We start from the raw sequence: 19206 nt of genomic DNA on the forward strand, positions 1-19206 counted from the left end.
AGGGTAGCATCCCAGGCTAACGGGTCACACCAACAAGGCGCCGTGGCTTAGTTGGTTAAAGCGCCTGTCTAGTAAACAGGAGATCCTGGGTTCGAATCCCAGCGGTGCCTCTCCACCGGTGGCTGTCACTATCTCTGTCCTCACCGTTGGATGGGAGACCCCGAGGACGCCCTGCGTTTTTGAACCGGGCCTCAATTGTGCAAAGACCCGAGGACCTGTCTTTCTGCCCACACAGCGTGCCCTTTGGCCCATCTGGACGGGCACAAATATGAAAGAAAAGCCTTTTCGTGGCTCAGCCAGGCACACCGACGGGCTCTGTGGCGCAATGGATAGCGCATTGGACTTCTAGATTGCCAGATGAGGCCATTCAAAGGTTGTGGGTTCGAGTCCCACCAGAGTCGTGGTTTTTGGCATTTTTTTTAAGCCCATACTGCGCAGTGTTGCCCTGGGGCAGCAGAAACCATTTTGAGGCCTCCTGTTCTCAGCGTACATTGATTTAAAAAAAGAAGAAGAAAAAATGTCAATCAAATTTAAAAGGTAGTAAAACATGCCCAAGAACCAATTCAGTGAGCTATGGCAATCACTGTCTTGCGTCCTGTGGAGGCAGCAGGGCATTCAAAGTGTTGATACGTGCATCCTCTGAGCCACCCTCCCGACGCCTAACATGCGGGATGGCGCCGTGGCTTAGTTGGTTAAAGCGCCTGTCTAGTAAACAGGAGATCCTGGGTTCGAATCCCAGCGGTGCCTTTGGTTGCGCGCCTCAATACAGCCGAGCACGTGCTTTTCCAAAAAACGGACGGAAAACGGGGACACAGAGGAGCTCGAGGACAGCGGGCGGTTTCTCTTGCAACACCACCCTCTCACCTGCTTTTGAAGGGTAGCATCCCAGGCTAACGCGTCACACCAACAAGGCGCCGTGGCTTAGCTGGTCAAAGCGCCTGTCTTGTAAACAGGAGATCCTGGGTTCGAATCCCAGCGGTGCCTCTCCACCGGTGGCTGTCGCTCTCTCTGTCCTCACCGTTGGATGGGAGACCCCGACGACGCCCTGCGTTTTTGAACCGGGCCTCAATTGTGCAAAGACCCGAGGACCTGTCTTTCTGCCCACACAGCGTGCCCTTTGGCCCATCTGGACGGGCACAAATCTGAAAGAAAAGCCTTTTCGTGGCTCAGCCAGGCACACCGACGGGCTCTGTGGCGCAATGGATAGCGCATTGGACTTCTAGATTGCCAGATGAGGCCATTCAAAGGTTGTGGGTTCGAGTCCCACCAGAGTCGTGGTTTTTGGCATTTTTTTTAAGCCCATACTGCGCAGTGTTGCCCTGGGGCAGCAGAAACCATTTTGAGGCCTCCTGTTCTCAGCGTACATTGATTTAAAAGAAGAAGAAGAAAAAATGTCAATCAAATTTAAAAGGTAGTAAAACATGCCCAAGAACCAATTCAGTGAGCTATGGCAATCACTGTCTTGCGTCCTGTGGAGGCAGCAGGGCATTCAAAGTGTTGATACGTGCATCCTCTGAGCCACCCTCCCCACGCCTGACATGCGGGATGGCGCCGTGGCTTAGTTGGTTAAAGTGCCTGTCTAGTAAACAGGAGATCCTGGGTTCGAATCCCAGCGGTGCCTTTGGTTGCGCGCCTCAATACAGCCGAGCACGTGCATTTCCAAAAAACGGACGGCAAACGGGGACACAGAGGAGCTCGAGGACAGCGGGTGGTTTCTCTTGCAACACCACCCTCTCACCTGCTTTTGAAGGGTAGCATCCCAGGCTAACGGGTCACACCAACAAGGCGCCGTGGCTTAGCTGGTCAAAGCGCCTGTCTTGTAAACAGGAGATCCTGGTTTCGAATCCCAGCGGTACCTCTCCACCGGTGGCTGTCGCTCTCTCTGTCCTCACCGTTGAATGGGAGGCCCTGCGTTTTTGAACCGGGCCTCAATTGTGCAAAGACCCGAGGACCTGTCTTTCTGCCCACACAGCGTGCCCTTTGGCCCATCTGGACGGGCACAAATCTGAAAGAAAAGCCTTTTCGTGGCTCAGCCAGGCACACCGACGGTCTCTGTGGCGCAATGGATAGCGCATTGGTCTTCTAGTTTGCCAGATGAGGCCATTCAAAGGTTGTGGGTTCGAGTCCCACCAGAGTCGTGGTTTTTGGCATTTTTTTTAAGCCCATACTGCGCAGTGTTGCCCTGGGGCAGCAGAAACCATTTTGAGGCCTCCTGTTCTCAGCGTACATAGATTTAAAAAAAGAAGAAGAAAAAATGTCAATCAAATTTAAAAGGTAGTAAAACATGCCCAAGAACCAATTCAGTGAGCTATGGCAATCACTGTCTTGCGTCCTGTGGAGGCAGCAGGGCATTCAAAGTGTTGATACGTGCATCCTCTGAGCCACCCTCCCCACGCCTGACATGCGGGATGGCGCCGTGGCTTAGTTGGTTAAAGCGCCTGTCTAGTAAACAGGAGATCCTGGGTTCGAATCCCAGCGGTGCCTTTGGTTGCGCGCCTCAATACAGCCGAGCACGTGCTTTTCCGGCAAACGGAGACACAGAGGAGCTCGAGGACAGCGGGCGGTTTCTCTTGCAACACCACCCTCTCACCTGCTTTTGAAGGGTAGCATCCCAGGCTAACGGGTCACACCAGCAAGGCGCCGTGGCTTAGCTGGTCAAAGCGCCTGTCTTGTAAACAGGAGATCCTGGGTTCGAATCCCAGCGGTGCCTTTGGTTGCGCGCCTCAATACAGCCGAGCACGTGCTTTTCCAAAAAACGGACGGCAAACGGAGACACAGAGGAGCTCGAGGACAGCGGGCGGTTTCTCTTGCAACACCACCCTCTCACCTGCTTTTGAAGGGTAGCATCCCAGGCTAACGGGTCACACCAGCAAGGTGCCGTGGCTTAGCTGGTCAAAGCGCCTGTCTTGTAAACAGGAGATCCTGGGTTCGAATCCCAGCGGTGCCTCTCCACCGGTGGCTGTCGCTCTCTCTGTCCTCACCGTTGGATGGGAGACCCCGACGACGCCCTGCGTTTTTGAACCGGGCCTCAATTGTGCAAAGACCCGAGGACCTGTCTTTCTGCCCACACAGCGTGCCCTTTGGCCCATCTGGACGGGCACAAATCTGAAAGAAAAGCCTTTTCGTGGCTCAGCCAGGCACACCGACGGTCTCTGTGGCGCAATGGATAGCGCATTGGACTTCTAGTTTGCCAGATGAGGCCATTCAAAGGTTGTGGGTTCGAGTCCCACCAGAGTCGTGGTTTTTGGCATTTTTTTTAAGCCCATACTGCGCAGTGTTGCCCTGGGGCAGCAGAAACCATTTTGAGGCCTCCTGTTCTCAGCGTACATAGATTTAAAAAAAGAAGAAGAAAAAATGTCAATCAAATTTAAAAGGTAGTAAAACATGCCCAAGAACCAATTCAGTGAGCTATGGCAATCACTGTCTTGCGTCCTGTGGAGGCAGCAGGGCATTCAAAGTGTTGATACGTGCATCCTCTGAGCCACCCTCCCCACGCCTGACATGCGGGATGGCGCCGTGGCTTAGTTGGTTAAAGCGCCTGTCTAGTAAACAGGAGATCCTGGGTTCGAATCCCAGCGGTGCCTTTGGTTGCGCGCCTCAATACAGCCGAGCACGTGCTTTTCCGGCAAACGGAGACACAGAGGAGCTCGAGGACAGCGGGCGGTTTCTCTTGCAACACCACCCTCTCACCTGCTTTTGAAGGGTAGCATCCCAGGCTAACGGGTCACACCAGCAAGGCGCCGTGGCTTAGCTGGTCAAAGCGCCTGTCTTGTAAACAGGAGATCCTGGGTTCGAATCCCAGCGGTGCCTTTGGTTGCGCGCCTCAATACAGCCGAGCACGTGCTTTTCCAAAAAACGGACGGCAAACGGAGACACAGAGGAGCTCGAGGACAGCGGGCGGTTTCTCTTGCAACACCACCCTCTCACCTGCTTTTGAAGGGTAGCATCCCAGGCTAACGGGTCACACCAGCAAGGTGCCGTGGCTTAGCTGGTCAAAGCGCCTGTCTTGTAAACAGGAGATCCTGGGTTCGAATCCCAGCGGTGCCTTTGGTTGCGCGCCTCAATACAGCCGAGCACGTGCTTTTCCAAAAAACGGACGGCAAACGGAGACACAGAGGAGCTCGAGGACAGCGGGCGGTTTCTCTTGCAACACCACCCTCTCACCTGCTTTTGAAGGGTAGCATCCCAGGCTAACGGGTCACACCAGCAAGGTGCCGTGGCTTAGCTGGTCAAAGCGCCTGTCTTGTAAACAGGAGATCCTGGGTTCGAATCCCAGCGGTGCCTCTCCACCGGTGGCTGTCGCTCTCTCTGTCCTCACCGTTGGATGGGAGACCCCGACGACGCCCTGCGTTTTTGAACCGGGCCTCAATTGTGCAAAGACCCGAGGACCTGTCTTTCTGCCCACACAGCGTGCCCTTTGGCCCATCTGGACGGGCACAAATCTGAAAGAAAAGCCTTTTCGTGGCTCAGCCAGACACACCGACGGGCTCTGTGGCGCAATGGATAGCGCATTGGACTTCTAGATTGCCAGATGAGGCCATTCAAAGGTTGTGGGTTCGAGTCCCACCAGAGTCGTGGTTTTTGGCATTTTTTTTAAGCCCATACTGCGCAGTGTTGCCCTGGGGCAGCAGAAACCATTTTGAGGCCTCCTGTTCTCAGCGTACATTGATTTAAAAGAAGAAGAAGAAAAAATGTCAATCAAATTTAAAAGGTAGTAAAACATGCCCAAGAACCAATTCAGTGAGCTATGGCAATCACTGTCTTGCGTCCTGTGGAGGCAGCAGGGCATTCAAAGTGTTGATACGTGCATCCTCTGAGCCACCCTCCCCACGCCTGACATGCGGGATGGCGCCGTGGCTTAGTTGGTTAAAGCGCCTGTCTAGTAAACAGGAGATCCTGGGTTCGAATCCCAGCGGTGCCTTTGGTTGCGCGCCTCAATACAGCCGAGCACGTGCATTTCCAAAAAACGGACGGCAAACGGGGACACAGAGGAGCTCGAGGACAGCGGGCGGTTTCTCTTGCAACACCACCCTCTCACCTGCTTTTGAAGGGTAGCATCCCAGGCTAACGGGTCACACCAACAAGGCGCCGTGGCTTAGCTGGTCAAAGCGCCTGTCTTGTAAACAGGAGATCCTGGGTTCGAATCCCAGCGGTGCCTCTCCACCGGTGGCTGTCGCTCTCTCTGTCCTCACCGTTGGATGGGAGCCCCCGACGACGTCCTGCGTTTTTGAACCGGGCCTCAATTGTGCAAAGACCCGAGGACCTGTCTTTCTGCCCACACAGCGTGCCCTTTGGTCCATCTGGACGGGCACAAATCTGAAAGAAAAGCCTTTTCGTGGCTCAGCCAGGCACACCGACGGGCTCTGTGGCGCAATGGATAGCGCATTGGACTTCTAGATTGCCAGATGAGGCCATTCAAAGGTTGTGGGTTCGAGTCCCACCAGAGTCGTGGTTTTTGGCATTTTTTTTAAGCCCATACTGCGCAGTGTTGCCCTGGGGCAGCAGAAATCATTTTGAGGCCTCCTGTTCTCAGCGTACATTGATTTAAAAAAAGAAAAAGAAAAAATGTCAATCAAATTTAAAAGGTAGTAAAACATGCCCAAGAACCAATTCAGTGAGCTATGGCAATCACTGTCTTGCGTCCTGTGGAGGCAGCAGGGCATTCAAAGTGTTGATACGTGCATCCTCTGAGCCACCCTCCCCACGCCTAACATGCGGGATGGCGCCGTGGCTTAGTTGGTTAAAGCGCCTGTCTAGTAAACAGGAGATCCTGGGTTCGAATCCCAGCGGTGCCTCTCCACCGGTGGCTGTCGCTCTCTCTGTCCTCACCGTTGGATGGGAGACCCCGACGACGCCCTGCGTTTTTGAACCGGGCCTCAATTGTGCAAAGACCCGAGGACCTGTCTTTCTGCCCACACAGCGTGCCCTTTGGCCCATCTGGACGGGCACAAATCTGAAAGAAAAGCCTTTTCGTGGCTCAGCCAGGCACACCGACGGTCTCTGTGGCGCAATGGATAGCGCATTGGACTTCTAGTTTGCCAGATGAGGCCATTCAAAGGTTGTGGGTTCGAGTCCCACCAGAGTCGTGGTTTTTGGCATTTTTTTTAAGCCCATACTGCGCAGTGTTGCCCTGGGGCAGCAGAAACCATTTTGAGGCCTCCTGTTCTCAGCGTACATAGATTTAAAAAAAGAAGAAGAAAAAATGTCAATCAAATTTAAAAGGTAGTAAAACATGCCCAAGAACCAATTCAGTGAGCTATGGCAATCACTGTCTTGCGTCCTGTGGAGGCAGCAGGGCATTCAAAGTGTTGATACGTGCATCCTCTGAGCCACCCTCCCCACGCCTGACATGCGGGATGGCGCCGTGGCTTAGTTGGTTAAAGCGCCTGTCTAGTAAACAGGAGATCCTGGGTTCGAATCCCAGCGGTGCCTTTGGTTGCGCGCCTCAATACAGCCGAGCACGTGCTTTTCCGGCAAACGGAGACACAGAGGAGCTCGAGGACAGCGGGCGGTTTCTCTTGCAACACCACCCTCTCACCTGCTTTTGAAGGGTAGCATCCCAGGCTAACGGGTCACACCAGCAAGGCGCCGTGGCTTAGCTGGTCAAAGCGCCTGTCTTGTAAACAGGAGATCCTGGGTTCGAATCCCAGCGGTGCCTTTGGTTGCGCGCCTCAATACAGCCGAGCACGTGCTTTTCCAAAAAACGGACGGCAAACGGAGACACAGAGGAGCTCGAGGACAGCGGGCGGTTTCTCTTGCAACACCACCCTCTCACCTGCTTTTGAAGGGTAGCATCCCAGGCTAACGGGTCACACCAGCAAGGTGCCGTGGCTTAGCTGGTCAAAGCGCCTGTCTTGTAAACAGGAGATCCTGGGTTCGAATCCCAGCGGTGCCTCTCCACCGGTGGCTGTCGCTCTCTCTGTCCTCACCGTTGGATGGGAGACCCCGACGACGCCCTGCGTTTTTGAACCGGGCCTCAATTGTGCAAAGACCCGAGGACCTGTCTTTCTGCCCACACAGCGTGCCCTTTGGCCCATCTGGACGGGCACAAATATGAAAGAAAAGCCTTTTCGTGGCTCAGCCAGGCACACCGACGGGCTCTGTGGCGCAATGGATAGCGCATTGGACTTCTAGATTGCCAGATGAGGCCATTCAAAGGTTGTGGGTTCGAGTCCCACCAGAGTCGTGGTTTTTGGCATTTTTTTTAAGCCCATACTGCGCAGTGTTGCCCTGGGGCAGCAGAAACCATTTTGAGGCCTCCTGTTCTCAGCGTACATTGATTTAAAAAAAGAAGAAGAAAAAATGTCAATCAAATTTAAAAGGTAGTAAAACATGCCCAAGAACCAATTCAGTGAGCTATGGCAATCACTGTCTTGCGTCCTGTGGAGGCAGCAGGGCATTCAAAGTGTTGATACGTGCATCCTCTGAGCCACCCTCCCGACGCCTGACATGCGGGATGGCGCCGTGGCTTAGTTGGTTAAAGCGCCTGTCTAGTAAACAGGAGATCCTGGGTTCGAATCCCAGCGGTGCCTCTCCACCGGTGGCTGTCGCTCTCTCTGTCCTCACCGTTGGATGGGAGACCCCGACGACGCCCTGCGTTTTTGAACCGGGCCTCAATTGTGCAAAGACCCGAGGACCTGTCTTTCTGCCCACACAGCGTGCCCTTTGGCCCATCTGGACGGGCACAAATCTGAAAGAAAAGCCTTTTCGTGGCTCAGCCAGGCACACCGACGGTCTCTGTGGCGCAATGGATAGCGCATTGGACTTCTAGTTTGCCAGATGAGGCCATTCAAAGGTTGTGGGTTCGAGTCCCACCAGAGTCGTGGTTTTTGGCATTTTTTTTAAGCCCATACTGCGCAGTGTTGCCCTGGGGCAGCAGAAACCATTTTGAGGCCTCCTGTTCTCAGCGTACATAGATTTAAAAAAAGAAGAAGAAAAAATGTCAATCAAATTTAAAAGGTAGTAAAACATGCCCAAGAACCAATTCAGTGAGCTATGGCAATCACTGTCTTGCGTCCTGTGGAGGCAGCAGGGCATTCAAAGTGTTGATACGTGCATCCTCTGAGCCACCCTCCCCACGCCTGACATGCGGGATGGCGCCGTGGCTTAGTTGGTTAAAGCGCCTGTCTAGTAAACAGGAGATCCTGGGTTCGAATCCCAGCGGTGCCTTTGGTTGCGCGCCTCAATACAGCCGAGCACGTGCTTTTCCGGCAAATGGAGACACAGAGGAGCTCGAGGACAGCGGGCGGTTTCTCTTGCAACACCACCCTCTCACCTGCTTTTGAAGGGTAGCATCCCAGGCTAACGGGTCACACCAGCAAGGCGCCGTGGCTTAGCTGGTCAAAGCGCCTGTCTTGTAAACAGGAGATCCTGGGTTCGAATCCCAGCGGTGCCTTTGGTTGCGCGCCTCAATACAGCCGAGCACGTGCTTTTCCAAAAAACGGACGGCAAACGGAGACACAGAGGAGCTCGAGGACAGCGGGCGGTTTCTCTTGCAACACCACCCTCTCACCTGCTTTTGAAGGGTAGCATCCCAGGCTAACGGGTCACACCAGCAAGGTGCCGTGGCTTAGCTGGTCAAAGCGCCTGTCTTGTAAACAGGAGATCCTGGGTTCGAATCCCAGCGGTGCCTCTCCACCGGTGGCTGTCGCTCTCTCTGTCCTCACCGTTGGATGGGAGACCCCGACGACGCCCTGCGTTTTTGAACCGGGCCTCAATTGTGCAAAGACCCGAGGACCTGTCTTTCTGCCCACACAGCGTGCCCTTTGGCCCATCTGGACGGGCACAAATCTGAAAGAAAAGCCTTTTCGTGGCTCAGCCAGGCACACCGACGGGCTCTGTGGCGCAATGGATAGCGCATTGGACTTCTAGATTGCCAGATGAGGCCATTCAAAGGTTGTGGGTTCGAGTCCCACCAGAGTCGTGGTTTTTGGCATTTTTTTTAAGCCCATACTGCGCAGTGTTGCCCTGGGGCAGCAGAAACCATTTTGAGGCCTCCTGTTCTCAGCGTACATTGATTTAAAAGAAGAAGAAGAAAAAATGTCAATCAAATTTAAAAGGTAGTAAAACATGCCCAAGAACCAATTCAGTGAGCTATGGCAATCACTGTCTTGCGTCCTGTGGAGGCAGCAGGGCATTCAAAGTGTTGATACGTGCATCCTCTGAGCCACCCTCCCCACGCCTGACATGCGGGATGGCGCCGTGGCTTAGTTGGTTAAAGTGCCTGTCTAGTAAACAGGAGATCCTGGGTTCGAATCCCAGCGGTGCCTTTGGTTGCGCGCCTCAATACAGCCGAGCACGTGCATTTCCAAAAAACGGACGGCAAACGGGGACACAGAGGAGCTCGAGGACAGCGGGTGGTTTCTCTTGCAACACCACCCTCTCACCTGCTTTTGAAGGGTAGCATCCCAGGCTAACGGGTCACACCAACAAGGCGCCGTGGCTTAGCTGGTCAAAGCGCCTGTCTTGTAAACAGGAGATCCTGGTTTCGAATCCCAGCGGTACCTCTCCACCGGTGGCTGTCGCTCTCTCTGTCCTCACCGTTGAATGGGAGGCCCTGCGTTTTTGAACCGGGCCTCAATTGTGCAAAGACCCGAGGACCTGTCTTTCTGCCCACACAGCGTGCCCTTTGGCCCATCTGGACGGGCACAAATCTGAAAGAAAAGCCTTTTCGTGGCTCAGCCAGGCACACCGACGGGCTCTGTGGCGCAATGGATAGCGCATTGGACTTCTAGTTTGCCAGATGAGGCCATTCAAAGGTTGTGGGTTCGAGTCCCACCAGAGTCGTGGTTTTTGGCATTTTTTTTAAGCCCATACTGCGCAGTGTTGCCCTGGGGCAGCAGAAACCATTTTGAGGCCTCCTGTTCTCAGCGTACATAGATTTAAAAAAAGAAGAAGAAAAAATGTCAATCAAATTTAAAAGGTAGTAAAACATGCCCAAGAACCAATTCAGTGAGCTATGGCAATCACTGTCTTGCGTCCTGTGGAGGCAGCAGGGCATTCAAAGTGTTGATACGTGCATCCTCTGAGCCACCCTCCCCACGCCTGACATGCGGGATGGCGCCGTGGCTTAGTTGGTTAAAGCGCCTGTCTAGTAAACAGGAGATCCTGGGTTCGAATCCCAGCGGTGCCTTTGGTTGCGCGCCTCAATACAGCCGAGCACGTGCTTTTCCGGCAAACGGAGACACAGAGGAGCTCGAGGACAGCGGGCGGTTTCTCTTGCAACACCACCCTCTCACCTGCTTTTGAAGGGTAGCATCCCAGGCTAACGGGTCACACCAGCAAGGCGCCGTGGCTTAGCTGGTCAAAGCGCCTGTCTTGTAAACAGGAGATCCTGGGTTCGAATCCCAGCGGTGCCTTTGGTTGCGCGCCTCAATACAGCCGAGCACGTGCTTTTCCAAAAAACGGACGGCAAACGGAGACACAGAGGAGCTCGAGGACAGCGGGCGGTTTCTCTTGCAACACCACCCTCTCACCTGCTTTTGAAGGGTAGCATCCCAGGCTAACGGGTCACACCAGCAAGGTGCCGTGGCTTAGCTGGTCAAAGCGCCTGTCTTGTAAACAGGAGATCCTGGGTTCGAATCCCAGCGGTGCCTCTCCACCGGTGGCTGTCGCTCTCTCTGTCCTCACCGTTGGATGGGAGACCCCGACGACGCCCTGCGTTTTTGAACCGGGCCTCAATTGTGCAAAGACCCGAGGACCTGTCTTTCTGCCCACACAGCGTGCCCTTTGGCCCATCTGGACGGGCACAAATCTGAAAGAAAAGCCTTTTCGTGGCTCAGCCAGACACACCGACGGGCTCTGTGGCGCAATGGATAGCGCATTGGACTTCTAGATTGCCAGATGAGGCCATTCAAAGGTTGTGGGTTCGAGTCCCACCAGAGTCGTGGTTTTTGGCATTTTTTTTAAGCCCATACTGCGCAGTGTTGCCCTGGGGCAGCAGAAACCATTTTGAGGCCTCCTGTTCTCAGCGTACATTGATTTAAAAGAAGAAGAAGAAAAAATGTCAATCAAATTTAAAAGGTAGTAAAACATGCCCAAGAACCAATTCAGTGAGCTATGGCAATCACTGTCTTGCGTCCTGTGGAGGCAGCAGGGCATTCAAAGTGTTGATACGTGCATCCTCTGAGCCACCCTCCCCACGCCTGACATGCGGGATGGCGCCGTGGCTTAGTTGGTTAAAGCGCCTGTCTAGTAAACAGGAGATCCTGGGTTCGAATCCCAGCGGTGCCTTTGGTTGCGCGCCTCAATACAGCCGAGCACGTGCATTTCCAAAAAACGGACGGCAAACGGGGACACAGAGGAGCTCGAGGACAGCGGGCGGTTTCTCTTGCAACACCACCCTCTCACCTGCTTTTGAAGGGTAGCATCCCAGGCTAACGGGTCACACCAACAAGGCGCCGTGGCTTAGCTGGTCAAAGCGCCTGTCTTGTAAACAGGAGATCCTGGGTTCGAATCCCAGCGGTGCCTCTCCACCGGTGGCTGTCGCTCTCTCTGTCCTCACCGTTGGATGGGAGCCCCCGACGACGTCCTGCGTTTTTGAACCGGGCCTCAATTGTGCAAAGACCCGAGGACCTGTCTTTCTGCCCACACAGCGTGCCCTTTGGTCCATCTGGACGGGCACAAATCTGAAAGAAAAGCCTTTTCGTGGCTCAGCCAGGCACACCGACGGGCTCTGTGGCGCAATGGATAGCGCATTGGACTTCTAGATTGCCAGATGAGGCCATTCAAAGGTTGTGGGTTCGAGTCCCACCAGAGTCGTGGTTTTTGGCATTTTTTTTAAGCCCATACTGCGCAGTGTTGCCCTGGGGCAGCAGAAATCATTTTGAGGCCTCCTGTTCTCAGCGTACATTGATTTAAAAAAAGAAAAAGAAAAAATGTCAATCAAATTTAAAAGGTAGTAAAACATGCCCAAGAACCAATTCAGTGAGCTATGGCAATCACTGTCTTGCGTCCTGTGGAGGCAGCAGGGCATTCAAAGTGTTGATACGTGCATCCTCTGAGCCACCCTCCCCACGCCTAACATGCGGGATGGCGCCGTGGCTTAGTTGGTTAAAGCGCCTGTCTAGTAAACAGGAGATCCTGGGTTCGAATCCCAGCGGTGCCTTTGGTTGCGCGCCTCAATACAGCAGAGCACGTGCTTTTCCAAAAAACGGACGGCAAACGGAGATACAGAGGAGCTCGAGGACAGCGGGCGGTTTCTCTTGCAACACCACCCTCTCACCTGCTTTTGAAGGGTAGCATCCCAGGCTAACGGGTCACACCAACAAGGCGCCGTGGCTTAGCTGGTCAAAGCGCCTGTCTTGTAAACAGGAGATCCTGGGTTCGAATCCCAGCGGTGCCTCTCCACCGGTGGCTGTCGCTCTCTCTGTCCTCACCGTTGGATGGGAGCCCCCGACGACGTCCTGCGTTTTTGAACCGGGCCTCAATTGTGCAAAGACCCGAGGACCTGTCTTTCTGCCCACACAGCGTGCCCTTTGGTCCATCTGGACGGGCACAAATCTGAAAGAAAAGCCTTTTCGTGGCTCAGCCAGGCACACCGACGGGCTCTGTGGCGCAATGGATAGCGCATTGGACTTCTAGATTGCCAGATGAGGCCATTCAAAGGTTGTGGGTTCGAGTCCCACCAGAGTCGTGGTTTTTGGCATTTTTTTTAAGCCCATACTGCGCAGTGTTGCCCTGGGGCAGCAGAAATCATTTTGAGGCCTCCTGTTCTCAGCGTACATTGATTTAAAAAAAGAAAAAGAAAAAATGTCAATCAAATTTAAAAGGTAGTAAAACATGCCCAAGAACCAATTCAGTGAGCTATGGCAATCACTGTCTTGCGTCCTGTGGAGGCAGCAGGGCATTCAAAGTGTTGATACGTGCATCCTCTGAGCCACCCTCCCCACGCCTAACATGCGGGATGGCGCCGTGGCTTAGTTGGTTAAAGCGCCTGTCTAGTAAACAGGAGATCCTGGGTTCGAATCCCAGCGGTGCCTTTGGTTGCGCGCCTCAATACAGCAGAGCACGTGCTTTTCCAAAAAACGGACGGCAAACGGAGACACAGAGGAGCTCGAGGACAGCGGGCGGTTTCTCTTGCAACACCACCCTCTCACCTGCTTTTGAAGGGTAGCATCCCAGGCTAACGGGTCACACCAACAAGGCGCCGTGGCTTAGCTGGTCAAAGCGCCTGTCTTGTAAACAGGAGATCCTGGGTTCGAATCCCAGCGGTGCCTCTCCACCGGTGGCTGTCGCTCTCTCTTTCCTCACCATTGGATGGGAGACCCCGACGACGCCCTGCGTTTTTGAACCGGGCCTCAATTGTGCAAAGACCCGAGGACCTGTCTTTCTGCCCACACAGCGTGCCATTTGGCCCATCTGGACGGGCACAAATCTGAAAGAAAAGCCTTTTCGTGGCTCAGCCAGGCACACCGACGGGCTCTGTGGCGCAATGGATAGCGCATTGGACTTCTAGATTGCCAGATGAGGCCATTCAAAGGTTGTGGGTTCGAGTCCCACCAGAGTCGTGGTTTTTGGCATTTTTTTTAAGCCCATACTGCGCAGTGTTGCCCTGGGGCAGCAGAAATCATTTTGAGGCCTCCTGTTCTCAGCGTACATTGATTTAAAAAAAGAAGAAGAAAAAATGTCAATCAAATTTAAAAGGTAGTAAAACATGCCCAAGAACCAATTCAGTGAGCTATGGCAATCACTGTCTTGCGTTCTGTGGAGGCAGCAGGGCATTCAAAGTGTTGATACGTGCATCCTCTGAGCCACCCTCCCCACGCCTAACATGCGGGTTGGCGCCGTGGCTTAGTTGGTTAAAGCGCCTGTCTAGTAAACAGGAGATCCTGGGTTCGAATCCCAGCGGTGCCTTTGGTTGCGCGCCTCAATACAGCCGAGCACGTGCTTTTCCGGCAAACGGAGACACAGAGGAGCTCGAGGACAGCGGGCGGTTTCTCTTGCAACACCACCCTCTCACCTGCTTTTGAAGGGTAGCATCCCAGGCTAACGGGTCACACCAGCAAGGCGCCGTGGCTTAGCTGGTCAAAGCGCCTGTCTTGTAAACAGGAGATCCTGGGTTAGAATCCCAGCGGTGCCTTTGGTTGCGCGCCTCAATACAGCCGAGCACGTGCTTTTCCAAAAAACGGACGGCAAACGGAGACACAGAGGAGCTCGAGGACAGCGGGCAGTTTCTCTTGCAACACCACCCTCTCACCTGCTTTTGAAGGGTAGCATCCCAGGCTAACGGGTCACACCAGCAAGGTGCCGTGGCTTAGCTGGTCAAAGCGCCTGTCTTGTAAACAGGAGATCCTGGGTTCGAATCCCAGCGGTGCCTTTGGTTGCGCGCCTCAATACAGCCGAGCACGTGCTTTTCCAAAAAACGGACGGCAAACGGGGACACAGAGGAGCTCGAGGACAGCGGGCGGTTTCTCTTGCAACACCACCCTCTCACCTGCTTTTGAAGGGTAGCATCCCAGGCTAACGGGTCACACCAACAAGGCGCCGTGGCTTAGCTGGTCAAAGCGCCTGTCTTGTAAACAGGAGATCCTGGGTTCGAATCCCAGCGGTGCCTCTCCACCGGTGGCTGTCGCTCTCTCTGTCCTCACCGTTGGATGGGAGACCCCGACGACGCCCTGCGTTTTTGAACCGGGCCTCAATTGTGCAAAGACCCGAGGACCTGTCTTTCTGCCCACACAGCGTGCCCTTTGGCCCATCTGGACGGGCACAAATCTGAAAGAAAAGCCTTTTCGTGGCTCAGCCAGGCACACCGACGGGCTCTGTGGAGCAATGGATAGCGCATTGGACTTCTAGATTGCCAGATGAGGCCATTCAAAGGTTGTGGGTTCGAGTCCCACCAGAGTCGTGGTTTTTGGCATTTTTTTTAAGCCCATACTGCGCAGTGTTGCCCTGGGGCAGCAGAAATCATTTTGAGGCCTCCTGTTCTCAGCGTACATTGATTTAAAAAAAGAAGAAGAAAAAATGTCAATCAAATTTAAAAGGTAGTAAAACATGCCCAAGAACCAATTCAGTGAGCTATGGCAATCACTGTCTTGCGTCCTGTGGAGGCAGCAGGGCATTCAAAGTGTTGATACGTGCATCCTCTGAGCCACCCTCCCCACGCCTAACATGCGGGATGGCGCCGTGGCTTAGTTGGTTAAAGCGCCTGTCTAGTAAACAGGAGATCCTGGGTTCGAATCCCAGCGGTGCCTTTGGTTGCGCGCCTCAATACAGCCGAGCACTTGCTTTTCCAAAAAACGGACGGCAAACGGGGACACAGAGGAGCTCGAGTACAGCGGGCGGTTTCTCTTGCAACACCACCCTCTCACCTGCTTTTGAAGGGTAGCATCCCAGGCTAACGGGTCACACCAACAAGGCGCCGTGGCTTAGCTGGTCAAAGTGCCTGTCTTGTAAACAGGAGATCCTGGGTTCGAATCCCAGCGGTGCCTCTCCACCGTTGGCTGTCGCTCTCTCTGTCCTCACCGTTGGATGGGAGGCCCTGCGTTTTTGAACCGGGCCTCAATTGTGCAAAGACCCGAGGACCTGTCTTTTTGCCCACACAGCGTGCCCTTTGGCCCATCTGGACGGGCACAAATCTGAAAGAAAAGCCTTTTCGTGGCTCAGCCAGGCACACCGACGGGCTCTGTGGCGCAATGGATGGCGCATTGGACTTCTAGATTGCCAGATGAGGCCATTCAAAGGTTGTGGGTTCGAGTCCCACCTGAGTCGTGGTTTTTGGCATTTTTTTTAAGCCCATACTGCGCAGTGTTGCCCTGGGGCAGCAGAAACCATTTTGAGGCCTCCTGTTCTCAGCGTACATTGATTTAAAAAAAGAAGAAGAAAAAATGTCAATCAAATTTAAAAGGTAGTAAAACATGCCCAAGAACCAATTCAGTGAGCTATGGCAATCACTGTCTTGCGTCCTGTGGAGGCAGCAGAGCATTCAAAGTGTTGATACGTGCATCCTCTGAGCCACCCTCCCCACGCCTAACATGCGGGATGGCGCCGTGGCTTAGTTGGTTAAAGCGCCTGTCTAGTAAACAGGAGATCCTGGGTTTGAATCCCAGCGGTGCCTTTGGTTGCGCGCCTCAATACAGCCGAGCACGTGCTTTTCCAAAAAACGGAGACACAGAGGAGCTCGAGGACAGCGGGCGGTTTCTCTTGCAACACCACCCTCTCACCTGCTTTTGAAGGGTAGCATCCCAGGCTAACGGGTCACACCAACAAGGCACCGTGGCTTAGCTGGTCAAAGCGCCTGTCTTGTAAACAGGAGATCCTGGGTTTGAATCCCAGCGGTGCCTCTCCACCGGTGGCTGTCGCTCTCTCTGTCCTCACCGTTGGATGGGAGACCCCGACAACGCCCTGCGTTTTTGAACCGGGCCTCAATTGTGCAAAGACCCGAGGACCTGTCTTTCTGCCCACACAGCGTGCCCTTTGGCCCATCTGGACGGGCACAAATCTGAAAGAAAAGCCTTTTCGTGGCTCAGCCAGGCACACCGACGGGCTCTGTGGCGCAATGGATAGCGCATTGGACTTCTAGATTGCCAGATGAGGCCATTCAAAGGTTGTGGGTTCGAGTCCCACCAGAGTCGTGGTTTTTGGCATTTTTTTTAAGCCCATACTGCGCAGTGTTGCCCTGGGGCAGCAGAAACCATTTTGAGGCCTCCTGTTCTCAGCGTACATTGATTTAAAAGAAGAAGAAGAAAAAATGTCAATCAAATTTAAAAGGTAGTAAAACATGCCCAAGAACCAATTCAGTGAGCTATGGCAATCACTGTCTTGCGTCCTGTGGAGGCAGCAGGGCATTCAAAGTGTTGATACGTGCATCCTCTGAGCCACCCTCCCCACGCCTGACATGCAGGATGGCGCCGTGGCTTAGTTGGTTAAAGCGCCTGTCTAGTAAACAGGAGATCCTGGGTTCGAATCCCAGCGGTGCCTTTGGTTGCGCGCCTCAATACAGCCGAGCACGTGCTTTTCCGGCAAACGGAGACACAGAGGAGCTCGAGGACAGCGGGTGGTTTCTCTTGCAACACCACCCTCTCACCTGCTTTTGAAGGGTAGCATCCCAGGCTAACGGGTCACACCAGCAAGGCGCCGTGGCTTAGCTGGTCAAAGCGCCTGTCTTGTAAACAGGAGATCCTGGGTTCGAATCCCAGCGGTGCCTTTGGTTGCGCGCCTCAATACAGCCGAGCACGTGTTTTTCCAAAAAACGGACGCCAAACGGGGACACAGAGGAGCTCGAGGACAGCGGGCGGTTTCTCTTGCAACACCACCCTCTCACCTGCTTTTGAAGGGTAGCATCCCAGCCTAACGGGTCACACCAACAAGGTGCCGTGGCTTAGCTAGTGAAAGTGCCTGTCTTGTAAACAGGAGATCCTGGGTTCGAATCCCAGCGGTGCCTCTCCACCGGTGGCTGTCGCTATCTCTGTCCTCACCGTTGGATGGGAGACCCCGACGACGCCCTGCGTTTTTGAACCGGGCCTCAATTGTGCAAAGACCCGAGGACCTGTCTTTCTGCCCACACAGCGTGCCCTTTGGCCCATCTGAACGGGCACAAATCTGAAAGAAAAGCCTTTTCGTGGCTCAGCCAGGCACACCGACGGGCTCTGTGGCGCAATGGATAGCGCATTGGACTTCTAGATTGCCAGATGAGGCCATTCAAAGGTTGTGGGTTCGAGTCCCACCAGAGTCGTGGTTTTTGGCATTTTTTTTAAGCCCATACTGCGCAGTGTTGCCCTGGGGCAGCAGAAATCATTTTGAGGCCTCCTGTTCTCAGCGTACATTGATTTAAAAAAAGAAAAAGAAAAAATGTCAATCAAATTTAAAAGGTAGTAAAACATGCCCAAGAACCAATTCAGTGAGCTATGGCAATCACTGTCTTGCGTCCTGTGGAGGCAGCAGGGCATTCAAAGTGTTGATACGTGCATCCTCTGAGCCACCCTCCCCACGCCTAACATGCGGGATGGCGCCGTGGCTTAGTTGGTTAAAGCGCCTGTCTAGTAAACAGGAGATCCTGGGTTCGAATCCCAGCGGTGCCTTTGGTTGCGCGCCTCAATACAGCCGAGCACTTGCTTTTCCAAAAAACGGACGGCAAACGGGGACACAGAGGAGCTCGAGTACAGCGGGCGGTTTCTCTTGCAACACCACCCTCTCACCTGCTTTTGAAGGGTAGCATCCCAGGCTAACGGGTCACACCAACAAGGCGCCGTGGCTTAGCTGGTCAAAGTGCCTGTCTTGTAAACAGGAGATCCTGGGTTCGAATCCCAGCGGTGCCTCTCCACCGTTGGCTGTCGCTCTCTCTGTCCTCACCGTTGGATGGGAGGCCCTGCGTTTTTGAACCGGGCCTCAATTGTGCAAAGACCCGAGGACCTGTCTTTTTGCCCACACAGCGTGCCCTTTGGCCTATCTGGACGGGCACAAATCTGAAAGAAAAGCCTTTTCGTGGCTCAGCCAGGCACACCGACGGGCTCTGTGGCGCAATGGATGGCGCATTGGACTTCTAGATTGCCAGATGAGGCCATTCAAAGGTTGTGGGTTCGAGTCCCACCTGAGTCGTGGTTTTTGGCATTTTTTTTAAGCCCATACTGCGCAGTGTTGCCCTGGGGCAGCAGAAACCATTTTGAGGCCTCCTGTTCTCAGCGTACATTGATTTAAAAAAAGAAGAAGAAAAAATGTCAATCAAATTTAAAAGGTAGTAAAACATGCCCAAGAACCAATTCAGTGAGCTATGGCAATCACTGTCTTGCGTCCTGTGGAGGCAGCAGAGCATTCAAAGTGTTGATACGTGCATCCTCTGAGCCACCCTCCCCACGCCTAACATGCGGGATGGCGCCGTGGCTTAGTTGGTTAAAGCGCCTGTCTAGTAAACAGGAGATCCTGGGTTTGAATCCCAGCGGTGCCTTTGGTTGCGCGCCTCAATACAGCCGAGCACGTGCTTTTCCAAAAAACGGACGGCAAACGGGGACACAGAGGAGCTCGAGGACAGCGGGCGGTTTCTCTTGCAACACCACCCTCTCACCTGCTTTTGAAGGGTAGCATCCCAGCCTAACGGGTCACACCAACAAGGTGCCGTGGCTTAGCTAGTGAAAGTGCCTGTCTTGGAAACAGGAGATCCTGGGTTCGAGTCCCAGCGGTGCCTCTCCACCGGTGGCTGTCGCTCTCTCTGTCCTCACCGTTGGATGGGAGACCCCGACGACGCCCTGCGTTTTTGAACCGGGCCTCAATTGT

The 19206-nt window shown here is 53.8% G+C and overlaps 68 non-coding genes across 68 annotated transcripts; all 68 read left to right on the forward strand.

The window, feature by feature from the left end:
- Window positions 1-36: 36 nt before the first annotated feature.
- On the forward strand, window positions 37-110 carry trnat-agu (transfer RNA threonine (anticodon AGU)). Its single transcript has one exon. It is a non-coding gene; the product is annotated as a tRNA-Thr (tRNA).
- A 201-nt stretch (window positions 111-311) lies between these two features.
- trnar-ucu (transfer RNA arginine (anticodon UCU)) lies at window positions 312-401 on the forward strand. Its single transcript is given in 2 exon segments — window positions 312-348; window positions 366-401. It is a non-coding gene; the product is annotated as a tRNA-Arg (tRNA).
- A 272-nt stretch (window positions 402-673) lies between these two features.
- trnat-agu (transfer RNA threonine (anticodon AGU)) lies at window positions 674-747 on the forward strand. The gene has a single exon. It is a non-coding gene; the product is annotated as a tRNA-Thr (tRNA).
- A 163-nt stretch (window positions 748-910) lies between these two features.
- On the forward strand, window positions 911-984 carry trnat-ugu (transfer RNA threonine (anticodon UGU)). The gene has a single exon. It is a non-coding gene; the product is annotated as a tRNA-Thr (tRNA).
- A 201-nt stretch (window positions 985-1185) lies between these two features.
- On the forward strand, window positions 1186-1275 carry trnar-ucu (transfer RNA arginine (anticodon UCU)). Its single transcript is given in 2 exon segments — window positions 1186-1222; window positions 1240-1275. It is a non-coding gene; the product is annotated as a tRNA-Arg (tRNA).
- A 272-nt stretch (window positions 1276-1547) lies between these two features.
- On the forward strand, window positions 1548-1621 carry trnat-agu (transfer RNA threonine (anticodon AGU)). The gene has a single exon. It is a non-coding gene; the product is annotated as a tRNA-Thr (tRNA).
- A 163-nt stretch (window positions 1622-1784) lies between these two features.
- Window positions 1785-1858, forward strand: trnat-ugu (transfer RNA threonine (anticodon UGU)). The gene has a single exon. It is a non-coding gene; the product is annotated as a tRNA-Thr (tRNA).
- Window positions 1859-2048: 190 nt separating this feature from the next.
- On the forward strand, window positions 2049-2138 carry trnar-ucu (transfer RNA arginine (anticodon UCU)). Its single transcript is given in 2 exon segments — window positions 2049-2085; window positions 2103-2138. It is a non-coding gene; the product is annotated as a tRNA-Arg (tRNA).
- A 272-nt stretch (window positions 2139-2410) lies between these two features.
- trnat-agu (transfer RNA threonine (anticodon AGU)) lies at window positions 2411-2484 on the forward strand. The gene has a single exon. It is a non-coding gene; the product is annotated as a tRNA-Thr (tRNA).
- A 152-nt stretch (window positions 2485-2636) lies between these two features.
- trnat-ugu (transfer RNA threonine (anticodon UGU)) lies at window positions 2637-2710 on the forward strand. Its single transcript has one exon. It is a non-coding gene; the product is annotated as a tRNA-Thr (tRNA).
- Window positions 2711-2873: 163 nt separating this feature from the next.
- trnat-ugu (transfer RNA threonine (anticodon UGU)) lies at window positions 2874-2947 on the forward strand. The gene has a single exon. It is a non-coding gene; the product is annotated as a tRNA-Thr (tRNA).
- Window positions 2948-3148: 201 nt separating this feature from the next.
- trnar-ucu (transfer RNA arginine (anticodon UCU)) lies at window positions 3149-3238 on the forward strand. Its single transcript is given in 2 exon segments — window positions 3149-3185; window positions 3203-3238. It is a non-coding gene; the product is annotated as a tRNA-Arg (tRNA).
- A 272-nt stretch (window positions 3239-3510) lies between these two features.
- Window positions 3511-3584, forward strand: trnat-agu (transfer RNA threonine (anticodon AGU)). Its single transcript has one exon. It is a non-coding gene; the product is annotated as a tRNA-Thr (tRNA).
- A 152-nt stretch (window positions 3585-3736) lies between these two features.
- On the forward strand, window positions 3737-3810 carry trnat-ugu (transfer RNA threonine (anticodon UGU)). Its single transcript has one exon. It is a non-coding gene; the product is annotated as a tRNA-Thr (tRNA).
- Window positions 3811-3973: 163 nt separating this feature from the next.
- On the forward strand, window positions 3974-4047 carry trnat-ugu (transfer RNA threonine (anticodon UGU)). Its single transcript has one exon. It is a non-coding gene; the product is annotated as a tRNA-Thr (tRNA).
- A 163-nt stretch (window positions 4048-4210) lies between these two features.
- trnat-ugu (transfer RNA threonine (anticodon UGU)) lies at window positions 4211-4284 on the forward strand. The gene has a single exon. It is a non-coding gene; the product is annotated as a tRNA-Thr (tRNA).
- A 201-nt stretch (window positions 4285-4485) lies between these two features.
- On the forward strand, window positions 4486-4575 carry trnar-ucu (transfer RNA arginine (anticodon UCU)). Its single transcript is given in 2 exon segments — window positions 4486-4522; window positions 4540-4575. It is a non-coding gene; the product is annotated as a tRNA-Arg (tRNA).
- Window positions 4576-4847: 272 nt separating this feature from the next.
- trnat-agu (transfer RNA threonine (anticodon AGU)) lies at window positions 4848-4921 on the forward strand. The gene has a single exon. It is a non-coding gene; the product is annotated as a tRNA-Thr (tRNA).
- Window positions 4922-5084: 163 nt separating this feature from the next.
- Window positions 5085-5158, forward strand: trnat-ugu (transfer RNA threonine (anticodon UGU)). The gene has a single exon. It is a non-coding gene; the product is annotated as a tRNA-Thr (tRNA).
- Window positions 5159-5359: 201 nt separating this feature from the next.
- trnar-ucu (transfer RNA arginine (anticodon UCU)) lies at window positions 5360-5449 on the forward strand. Its single transcript is given in 2 exon segments — window positions 5360-5396; window positions 5414-5449. It is a non-coding gene; the product is annotated as a tRNA-Arg (tRNA).
- A 272-nt stretch (window positions 5450-5721) lies between these two features.
- Window positions 5722-5795, forward strand: trnat-agu (transfer RNA threonine (anticodon AGU)). The gene has a single exon. It is a non-coding gene; the product is annotated as a tRNA-Thr (tRNA).
- A 201-nt stretch (window positions 5796-5996) lies between these two features.
- Window positions 5997-6086, forward strand: trnar-ucu (transfer RNA arginine (anticodon UCU)). The gene is given in 2 exon segments: window positions 5997-6033; window positions 6051-6086. It is a non-coding gene; the product is annotated as a tRNA-Arg (tRNA).
- A 272-nt stretch (window positions 6087-6358) lies between these two features.
- Window positions 6359-6432, forward strand: trnat-agu (transfer RNA threonine (anticodon AGU)). The gene has a single exon. It is a non-coding gene; the product is annotated as a tRNA-Thr (tRNA).
- Window positions 6433-6584: 152 nt separating this feature from the next.
- On the forward strand, window positions 6585-6658 carry trnat-ugu (transfer RNA threonine (anticodon UGU)). The gene has a single exon. It is a non-coding gene; the product is annotated as a tRNA-Thr (tRNA).
- A 163-nt stretch (window positions 6659-6821) lies between these two features.
- trnat-ugu (transfer RNA threonine (anticodon UGU)) lies at window positions 6822-6895 on the forward strand. The gene has a single exon. It is a non-coding gene; the product is annotated as a tRNA-Thr (tRNA).
- Window positions 6896-7096: 201 nt separating this feature from the next.
- On the forward strand, window positions 7097-7186 carry trnar-ucu (transfer RNA arginine (anticodon UCU)). The gene is given in 2 exon segments: window positions 7097-7133; window positions 7151-7186. It is a non-coding gene; the product is annotated as a tRNA-Arg (tRNA).
- A 272-nt stretch (window positions 7187-7458) lies between these two features.
- On the forward strand, window positions 7459-7532 carry trnat-agu (transfer RNA threonine (anticodon AGU)). The gene has a single exon. It is a non-coding gene; the product is annotated as a tRNA-Thr (tRNA).
- A 201-nt stretch (window positions 7533-7733) lies between these two features.
- On the forward strand, window positions 7734-7823 carry trnar-ucu (transfer RNA arginine (anticodon UCU)). Its single transcript is given in 2 exon segments — window positions 7734-7770; window positions 7788-7823. It is a non-coding gene; the product is annotated as a tRNA-Arg (tRNA).
- Window positions 7824-8095: 272 nt separating this feature from the next.
- On the forward strand, window positions 8096-8169 carry trnat-agu (transfer RNA threonine (anticodon AGU)). Its single transcript has one exon. It is a non-coding gene; the product is annotated as a tRNA-Thr (tRNA).
- A 152-nt stretch (window positions 8170-8321) lies between these two features.
- trnat-ugu (transfer RNA threonine (anticodon UGU)) lies at window positions 8322-8395 on the forward strand. Its single transcript has one exon. It is a non-coding gene; the product is annotated as a tRNA-Thr (tRNA).
- Window positions 8396-8558: 163 nt separating this feature from the next.
- trnat-ugu (transfer RNA threonine (anticodon UGU)) lies at window positions 8559-8632 on the forward strand. The gene has a single exon. It is a non-coding gene; the product is annotated as a tRNA-Thr (tRNA).
- A 201-nt stretch (window positions 8633-8833) lies between these two features.
- Window positions 8834-8923, forward strand: trnar-ucu (transfer RNA arginine (anticodon UCU)). The gene is given in 2 exon segments: window positions 8834-8870; window positions 8888-8923. It is a non-coding gene; the product is annotated as a tRNA-Arg (tRNA).
- A 272-nt stretch (window positions 8924-9195) lies between these two features.
- Window positions 9196-9269, forward strand: trnat-agu (transfer RNA threonine (anticodon AGU)). The gene has a single exon. It is a non-coding gene; the product is annotated as a tRNA-Thr (tRNA).
- Window positions 9270-9432: 163 nt separating this feature from the next.
- trnat-ugu (transfer RNA threonine (anticodon UGU)) lies at window positions 9433-9506 on the forward strand. Its single transcript has one exon. It is a non-coding gene; the product is annotated as a tRNA-Thr (tRNA).
- A 190-nt stretch (window positions 9507-9696) lies between these two features.
- Window positions 9697-9786, forward strand: trnar-ucu (transfer RNA arginine (anticodon UCU)). Its single transcript is given in 2 exon segments — window positions 9697-9733; window positions 9751-9786. It is a non-coding gene; the product is annotated as a tRNA-Arg (tRNA).
- Window positions 9787-10058: 272 nt separating this feature from the next.
- Window positions 10059-10132, forward strand: trnat-agu (transfer RNA threonine (anticodon AGU)). Its single transcript has one exon. It is a non-coding gene; the product is annotated as a tRNA-Thr (tRNA).
- Window positions 10133-10284: 152 nt separating this feature from the next.
- trnat-ugu (transfer RNA threonine (anticodon UGU)) lies at window positions 10285-10358 on the forward strand. Its single transcript has one exon. It is a non-coding gene; the product is annotated as a tRNA-Thr (tRNA).
- Window positions 10359-10521: 163 nt separating this feature from the next.
- On the forward strand, window positions 10522-10595 carry trnat-ugu (transfer RNA threonine (anticodon UGU)). Its single transcript has one exon. It is a non-coding gene; the product is annotated as a tRNA-Thr (tRNA).
- A 201-nt stretch (window positions 10596-10796) lies between these two features.
- trnar-ucu (transfer RNA arginine (anticodon UCU)) lies at window positions 10797-10886 on the forward strand. Its single transcript is given in 2 exon segments — window positions 10797-10833; window positions 10851-10886. It is a non-coding gene; the product is annotated as a tRNA-Arg (tRNA).
- Window positions 10887-11158: 272 nt separating this feature from the next.
- On the forward strand, window positions 11159-11232 carry trnat-agu (transfer RNA threonine (anticodon AGU)). Its single transcript has one exon. It is a non-coding gene; the product is annotated as a tRNA-Thr (tRNA).
- Window positions 11233-11395: 163 nt separating this feature from the next.
- Window positions 11396-11469, forward strand: trnat-ugu (transfer RNA threonine (anticodon UGU)). Its single transcript has one exon. It is a non-coding gene; the product is annotated as a tRNA-Thr (tRNA).
- A 201-nt stretch (window positions 11470-11670) lies between these two features.
- Window positions 11671-11760, forward strand: trnar-ucu (transfer RNA arginine (anticodon UCU)). Its single transcript is given in 2 exon segments — window positions 11671-11707; window positions 11725-11760. It is a non-coding gene; the product is annotated as a tRNA-Arg (tRNA).
- A 272-nt stretch (window positions 11761-12032) lies between these two features.
- On the forward strand, window positions 12033-12106 carry trnat-agu (transfer RNA threonine (anticodon AGU)). Its single transcript has one exon. It is a non-coding gene; the product is annotated as a tRNA-Thr (tRNA).
- Window positions 12107-12269: 163 nt separating this feature from the next.
- Window positions 12270-12343, forward strand: trnat-ugu (transfer RNA threonine (anticodon UGU)). Its single transcript has one exon. It is a non-coding gene; the product is annotated as a tRNA-Thr (tRNA).
- Window positions 12344-12544: 201 nt separating this feature from the next.
- On the forward strand, window positions 12545-12634 carry trnar-ucu (transfer RNA arginine (anticodon UCU)). Its single transcript is given in 2 exon segments — window positions 12545-12581; window positions 12599-12634. It is a non-coding gene; the product is annotated as a tRNA-Arg (tRNA).
- Window positions 12635-12906: 272 nt separating this feature from the next.
- On the forward strand, window positions 12907-12980 carry trnat-agu (transfer RNA threonine (anticodon AGU)). Its single transcript has one exon. It is a non-coding gene; the product is annotated as a tRNA-Thr (tRNA).
- Window positions 12981-13143: 163 nt separating this feature from the next.
- trnat-ugu (transfer RNA threonine (anticodon UGU)) lies at window positions 13144-13217 on the forward strand. The gene has a single exon. It is a non-coding gene; the product is annotated as a tRNA-Thr (tRNA).
- A 201-nt stretch (window positions 13218-13418) lies between these two features.
- On the forward strand, window positions 13419-13508 carry trnar-ucu (transfer RNA arginine (anticodon UCU)). Its single transcript is given in 2 exon segments — window positions 13419-13455; window positions 13473-13508. It is a non-coding gene; the product is annotated as a tRNA-Arg (tRNA).
- Window positions 13509-13780: 272 nt separating this feature from the next.
- trnat-agu (transfer RNA threonine (anticodon AGU)) lies at window positions 13781-13854 on the forward strand. The gene has a single exon. It is a non-coding gene; the product is annotated as a tRNA-Thr (tRNA).
- A 152-nt stretch (window positions 13855-14006) lies between these two features.
- trnat-ugu (transfer RNA threonine (anticodon UGU)) lies at window positions 14007-14080 on the forward strand. The gene has a single exon. It is a non-coding gene; the product is annotated as a tRNA-Thr (tRNA).
- Window positions 14081-14243: 163 nt separating this feature from the next.
- trnat-ugu (transfer RNA threonine (anticodon UGU)) lies at window positions 14244-14317 on the forward strand. The gene has a single exon. It is a non-coding gene; the product is annotated as a tRNA-Thr (tRNA).
- A 163-nt stretch (window positions 14318-14480) lies between these two features.
- On the forward strand, window positions 14481-14554 carry trnat-ugu (transfer RNA threonine (anticodon UGU)). The gene has a single exon. It is a non-coding gene; the product is annotated as a tRNA-Thr (tRNA).
- A 201-nt stretch (window positions 14555-14755) lies between these two features.
- On the forward strand, window positions 14756-14845 carry trnar-ucu (transfer RNA arginine (anticodon UCU)). Its single transcript is given in 2 exon segments — window positions 14756-14792; window positions 14810-14845. It is a non-coding gene; the product is annotated as a tRNA-Arg (tRNA).
- Window positions 14846-15117: 272 nt separating this feature from the next.
- trnat-agu (transfer RNA threonine (anticodon AGU)) lies at window positions 15118-15191 on the forward strand. Its single transcript has one exon. It is a non-coding gene; the product is annotated as a tRNA-Thr (tRNA).
- Window positions 15192-15354: 163 nt separating this feature from the next.
- On the forward strand, window positions 15355-15428 carry trnat-ugu (transfer RNA threonine (anticodon UGU)). Its single transcript has one exon. It is a non-coding gene; the product is annotated as a tRNA-Thr (tRNA).
- Window positions 15429-15618: 190 nt separating this feature from the next.
- On the forward strand, window positions 15619-15708 carry trnar-ucu (transfer RNA arginine (anticodon UCU)). The gene is given in 2 exon segments: window positions 15619-15655; window positions 15673-15708. It is a non-coding gene; the product is annotated as a tRNA-Arg (tRNA).
- A 272-nt stretch (window positions 15709-15980) lies between these two features.
- On the forward strand, window positions 15981-16054 carry trnat-agu (transfer RNA threonine (anticodon AGU)). Its single transcript has one exon. It is a non-coding gene; the product is annotated as a tRNA-Thr (tRNA).
- A 152-nt stretch (window positions 16055-16206) lies between these two features.
- trnat-ugu (transfer RNA threonine (anticodon UGU)) lies at window positions 16207-16280 on the forward strand. Its single transcript has one exon. It is a non-coding gene; the product is annotated as a tRNA-Thr (tRNA).
- Window positions 16281-16481: 201 nt separating this feature from the next.
- On the forward strand, window positions 16482-16571 carry trnar-ucu (transfer RNA arginine (anticodon UCU)). The gene is given in 2 exon segments: window positions 16482-16518; window positions 16536-16571. It is a non-coding gene; the product is annotated as a tRNA-Arg (tRNA).
- A 272-nt stretch (window positions 16572-16843) lies between these two features.
- Window positions 16844-16917, forward strand: trnat-agu (transfer RNA threonine (anticodon AGU)). Its single transcript has one exon. It is a non-coding gene; the product is annotated as a tRNA-Thr (tRNA).
- Window positions 16918-17069: 152 nt separating this feature from the next.
- Window positions 17070-17143, forward strand: trnat-ugu (transfer RNA threonine (anticodon UGU)). Its single transcript has one exon. It is a non-coding gene; the product is annotated as a tRNA-Thr (tRNA).
- A 163-nt stretch (window positions 17144-17306) lies between these two features.
- On the forward strand, window positions 17307-17380 carry trnat-ugu (transfer RNA threonine (anticodon UGU)). Its single transcript has one exon. It is a non-coding gene; the product is annotated as a tRNA-Thr (tRNA).
- A 201-nt stretch (window positions 17381-17581) lies between these two features.
- On the forward strand, window positions 17582-17671 carry trnar-ucu (transfer RNA arginine (anticodon UCU)). The gene is given in 2 exon segments: window positions 17582-17618; window positions 17636-17671. It is a non-coding gene; the product is annotated as a tRNA-Arg (tRNA).
- Window positions 17672-17943: 272 nt separating this feature from the next.
- trnat-agu (transfer RNA threonine (anticodon AGU)) lies at window positions 17944-18017 on the forward strand. Its single transcript has one exon. It is a non-coding gene; the product is annotated as a tRNA-Thr (tRNA).
- A 163-nt stretch (window positions 18018-18180) lies between these two features.
- Window positions 18181-18254, forward strand: trnat-ugu (transfer RNA threonine (anticodon UGU)). Its single transcript has one exon. It is a non-coding gene; the product is annotated as a tRNA-Thr (tRNA).
- Window positions 18255-18444: 190 nt separating this feature from the next.
- On the forward strand, window positions 18445-18534 carry trnar-ucu (transfer RNA arginine (anticodon UCU)). Its single transcript is given in 2 exon segments — window positions 18445-18481; window positions 18499-18534. It is a non-coding gene; the product is annotated as a tRNA-Arg (tRNA).
- Window positions 18535-18806: 272 nt separating this feature from the next.
- trnat-agu (transfer RNA threonine (anticodon AGU)) lies at window positions 18807-18880 on the forward strand. The gene has a single exon. It is a non-coding gene; the product is annotated as a tRNA-Thr (tRNA).
- A 163-nt stretch (window positions 18881-19043) lies between these two features.
- On the forward strand, window positions 19044-19117 carry trnap-ugg (transfer RNA proline (anticodon UGG)). Its single transcript has one exon. It is a non-coding gene; the product is annotated as a tRNA-Pro (tRNA).
- Window positions 19118-19206: the final 89 nt, after the last annotated feature.

The sequence above is a fragment of the Garra rufa genome, chromosome 14 (assembly GCF_049309525.1).
Source record: "Garra rufa chromosome 14, GarRuf1.0, whole genome shotgun sequence".
NCBI classification, from domain to species: domain Eukaryota; kingdom Metazoa; phylum Chordata; class Actinopteri; order Cypriniformes; family Cyprinidae; genus Garra; species Garra rufa.